Source organism: Cajanus cajan, chromosome 10, assembly GCF_000230855.2.
Source record: "Cajanus cajan strain Asha chromosome 10, NIPB_CcT2T_4, whole genome shotgun sequence".
NCBI lineage: Eukaryota > Viridiplantae > Streptophyta > Magnoliopsida > Fabales > Fabaceae > Cajanus > Cajanus cajan.
This window is the reverse complement of record NC_138526.1, coordinates 4,568,042-4,572,969: the sequence shown is the minus strand read 5'-3', so window position 1 is coordinate 4,572,969 and position 4,928 is coordinate 4,568,042. Positions and strand designations below refer to the sequence as shown.

General features: G+C 33.4%; 1 long non-coding RNA gene across 1 annotated transcript; it reads left to right on the top strand.

Moving 5' to 3' along the window:
- Window positions 1-1,308: 1,308 nt before the first annotated feature.
- LOC109817807 (uncharacterized) lies at window positions 1,309-2,490 on the top strand. The gene is made up of 3 exons (XR_002241376.3): window positions 1,309-1,466; window positions 1,562-1,628; window positions 1,698-2,490. It is a non-coding gene; the product is annotated as an uncharacterized LOC109817807 (long non-coding RNA).
- The last annotated feature ends 2,438 nt before the right edge of the window (window positions 2,491-4,928 follow it).

Here is a 4,928-nt window from a genome sequence, read left to right as displayed (position 1 = left end):
CCTAATCAGATTAGACATAGATTTAGCTTATGCACACAGCACACACAAAAGATAAACTCAATCAAAACAATTTTATAAACTATTTCCTATTACATAGCACTTTCTTTTGACTTCTAAGTTGTTGTTGTCCTCGGCACATATTTGTTATCATCAAAACTCTTCAAACTTCAGAGGTGATCTCATCAAGCTCAGGCTCCCCCAATCTCAACACTACCTTCCCTTACCTCAAAACGGAGTGAACGATGATCTCCGAGCTACTCCGAGGTTGAAGAAGAATAAGAAGAAGAAATGAAGATGCTTCGGGAGGAAGACTTCAACAACCTTGTTGTTTTCCTTGCTTCTCACCAGCTCAACCTTCCAAATCAACCACCAACACCATGGCTTAACCAAGAAAGAGAATGAGAAAGAAAGGAAAAATGAGAGAGGGGGGAGAAAAGGCTTACAGGTCTCACACAACACCCATCATAAAATGTTTTGACATATTTATAAGTATGTCACGGCGCGTCACTTTTTATGTTGTGTGGATAACACTTGATGCAAAAATCACATAAAAAAATCTTATTTTTGCACTAGTATAAAGAACCAAAATCACACAAATGTGCACTAGTACAAAAATGACTTTTAAAATCGGGGTTTTAAAATCGGTTATAAGGTAACCGATTTTAAAAGTGACGCGGTGGCAATTTTGTAAATAATGGCATTACTTTTAAAATCGGTTATGTTATGATCGATTTTAAAAGTCTTTGACAGTACTTTTAAAACCGGTTCTTGAAGACCGATTTTAAAAGTCCACTTGTAAAATCGGTTCTTGAAGACCGATTTTTAAAGTCCACTTTTAAAATCAAAAGTCTACTTTTAAAATTGGCTATCAAATAGCCGATTTTAAAAGTATCACTTTTAAAATCGGTTATTGAACAGCCGATTTTAAAAGTAACATCAGAGACTTAAACTTCTATCTCCGCTCCCATTCTCCCCCTAGCTCCATTCTCTACTCTTTGACTTCAATAGTTCATATATTCCTCTCTTTACTCTCTCGGGCTCTTATTTAAAGTGTGCAGCTTCTCATTTTTTCGGAAGAATACAACATCAAGGTAACATTGTCTTCTATTGTCTCTTATTTCGTTGTTGTCGGGGAATTTTGAGTCTGGAACGGCCCCAGAACGGCCCCAAAACGGCTCGTTCAGCTTGTAGAACGGGACGTACTGCTTGAAGAACGGGCCATTCTACAAGCAGTACGGGCCGTATTGGGGCCGTTCCAGACAAAACTTTTAGGTATATATTCCAAATCAACTTTCAAATGCTTTAACTTGAAGGTGGTGCATGGAGTTAAGAGTTGGTGTGGTTTTAGAAGACAATTTGAAATTGAAGGTGGCGGGACAACACAAGTCAGATCGAAAGGAAAGGGAAGACATGGAAATGGAACAACTGAAGCAACAAATTCTCACTGTTCCCCCAATTCCTCTCACGTCAGCGCTTCCCTTATCTCATTCCTTGTTTTCCTTTTCCTTTTCTATGTTCACTCACTTTTCACATCAAATCAAACTCTTTCTTTTCCTCTCAGTTCGCCTCTTCAACCGCCGCAGCTCCAACACCGTTCTGCTCACTAGCCTCACCTTCTCTTCTACCAAGTAACCCATCCTTCCCTTCTCTTTCTGCAATTCAATTAATTGTTATGTTTAATTCTTCTACTTTTCTAGCTTAGGGATGGCTCTTCTCACGAGGCTACCATTACGTCCATGGAACCCAACCATGACACCTTCCTTCTCCATTCCGAGTAAACTCAGGTTCCGTTGCTTATTCTCTGCAACAAAACGGACAAAGTCATTGCTCATTCCAAGGAGTTCATTTCTAGACAGATGGCGAAGGAAATGTATTGCCTCATAATTATCTCTGCTTCTTTCATTGTTCGTTGGTTACTTTGTTATTGCATATTATTGTTGGCAATTGATGGATTATCTGGGGGTGAGCCTAGGTGTTATGGTGAGGTTGTTTGCATTGTTACCTGTGGTCATGGCCTCATGGGTTCTGGCAATGCTCACAACCTATCCTCTCAGTAGCTTAAAGTTGTGTACATATGACCGGCCCTACTCCCTTGACCTCACAGTAATGTAATAACTTAATTTGTGATTGTAAAGTGTTTATCATTTATTAAGAAGATTAGCCTAGTTAGTTGAGCAGAGTGCTTATTGTTTCTACTGACAGTTATTAGACTAATGATGCTCTATGGTAGTGAGGGAGTCAATGTTTTCCAATTGCAACTACAGTCGCACAAAAAGAGCATAACTGAGATGAGATTGTTAAAGTAAATGAGTGAACATATGACTAAATTTTTTATTTTAAGTTTGCATTTTATCATGTTTTAAGAGTTACTTCTAATTATTCTAAATTTTCTTAATAGATATTTATAGATCGATCACCATTGTCGCTAGAAGATATAAACACCATTAGGGAGCAATGGGCTACATTTTTCATTGAAACATTAACCAGCTACGAGTTATGTTTATAATTTTACTCATTTTGTAATTTAGGATGCATCATAATTTGTAAGTTACTTTGATTAAATATATGGTTGAGATTTACCAACTCTTGTCATTTGTATGTAATTTGGTCTTTTAAAAATATATGAATTGTCTGGTATTTTATTAATTTGCAGGTTTTGTTCAAGGATCCTCCTAAAATAAGTCAAATATTTAAAAAAAAATTAACCACTTTTAAAATCGGTCATGCCATGACCGATGTTAAAAGTGAGACTTTTAACCGGTCATGCATTGACCGATTTTAAAAGTCCCACTTTTAACATCGGTCACTGTTGACCGATGTTAAAAGTGGGACTTTTAAAATCGATCACTGTTGACCAACTTTAAAAGTCTCACTTTTAACATCAAGTCCCACTTTTTAAAATCGGCTCTTTTAAAATCGGTCAGAGAACTGATTTTAAAAGTAAAAAATGACCGATTTTAAAAGTGTTTTTTTCACTAGTGGTGATAAGGACAAAATCATTTAATTAAAACTTAAAAGACTAAAATTACACAACTATAATATTTAATAAAATCAAAAATACATTTACACAAATATCATTTCTCATCATGATGTAGCTCTCTTTATAGTGGACAAACGACTCACATAAGATGATCACCAAACATGTCACCTCCCAAATGCATATTATTCACCAACACTCTCTCACTCTTAGGCATGTTCTTTATATATACTTGCATGATTAATACTTGGTTGGTTCTTAATTAACCTGCACAATTCCAAACCGGTATTGTCATTGCAAGTGAACATCATCGTTTCGCACTACCTTGACGGTTGGACAATAAGTATTCTAACCACCATCAATTGTCTCCTATTAGGATCATGTGAGTAATACAGAAGAAAAAGCAATACAAACATACAATTGTACTAGATTGAATAAAATTCATTTTAAATTATTAATTGCTACCACTAAAATACATCATTAGATTTCTTGCAAAGTTGAGTAAAAAATTAGGCTTCTAGTCGTAGTATGATGGTTTCAACGACGATGAGATCAAGTTTTAGTAGTAAATTTGCCACATTAGTTATATCATGTGACTTTGGTTGTTTCATGCATAAGTGTCAAGTGTATTTGTTTTTAATGTAAAACTTGATTCAATTTTATCTAAGGCTTTGTCTTAGCGTTGCAAAATCAGACTAGTTTATAATTTTTTAAAAATAAGCCCAACTCTAATGATTCAATCAAGTCGAATGTAAGTCAAATTGATATCCTTAATTATAAATTAGATTTAAAATAAAACGAATGGTGAGAGAAATAATATAAAAATGTTTATGAAAGGAGTAGAAAGTAAATAAATTGAATGTGCTCACTTTTCGGTGCACCGAATGGATTATATTTATATATAAAATAAAAAATATGCCAAATAGTAAATTATGAGTCTATTGCACACTCACATGTGAGTCAGGAACCAGAACACAAGAAAATGCAGCAGCTGCATGTGGATTGTTTTTGTTCTTATGTGTTAATAAAAGAAAGAAAGAAAAGAAAACAACATTGAGGTGCGCAGGTCCAATAAAGACAACATGGTCCTTGGGATTGACCAACTTGGTTTTATTTTTTCAACTTTTTTTTTTACCACATTTATGCCTTTTACCTTTAACTTCCTTTCTTGGACCATTTGATTTCATAACTTCCATGGCTCCAAATTTCCAACCGAAACTATATTGCATGTGACAACAAAGGTATCTTAACAAACTACCATGTGACATCAAATCAATCTTAACAAACAACGGTTGAGTTATTGTTTATGGAGATGTATTTTTTTAGACTTGAATCTGGTTTTCTTAATTCATTAAAATATATTAATTTTGATTCTTAGAATCATGTGAATAAAAATATATCACTGATTCTGTGATTGGCAGAGGGAAAAAAAAATAAGAGAACAAAAAATTGAAATTTGAATTTAAGAAAAAAAAAAACATGAAAAGAATGGTTTAAATTTTTGTTTCTAGGAATTATTTTTTCTTTCTATTTTTATTTTATTCTTGAACTAAAAAAAATACTGTTATTTATATTTTTTCCTCTATTATTTTCCTTGTCATCCAAATACAACAGGAGCTTTTGTTTCTTTATCTAAACATTTTTTGAAAAATTAATTTCCTTCCTATCGTGTTCAAATAAGATTAAAAAAAAAAGGTTCTCTAAGTACATGAGAATCTAGAAACCACCTCCATTATGCTTTTGTTTGTTAAGTACTGGGGCTTACAAGACACTGCTCAAACATGTGCTTAAATAATATTAATCATTAAAAAATTTGCGAGTTTTGTGCTTATGTATTTTTATAAAATAGCGATAGAATAATATAAAGATGTAAGAAATTTGTGTGATTTATTTACAATTTTTTCTTTTACAATTGTCATAGGTTAGAAAGATGAGTTGTTTAAATTATAAA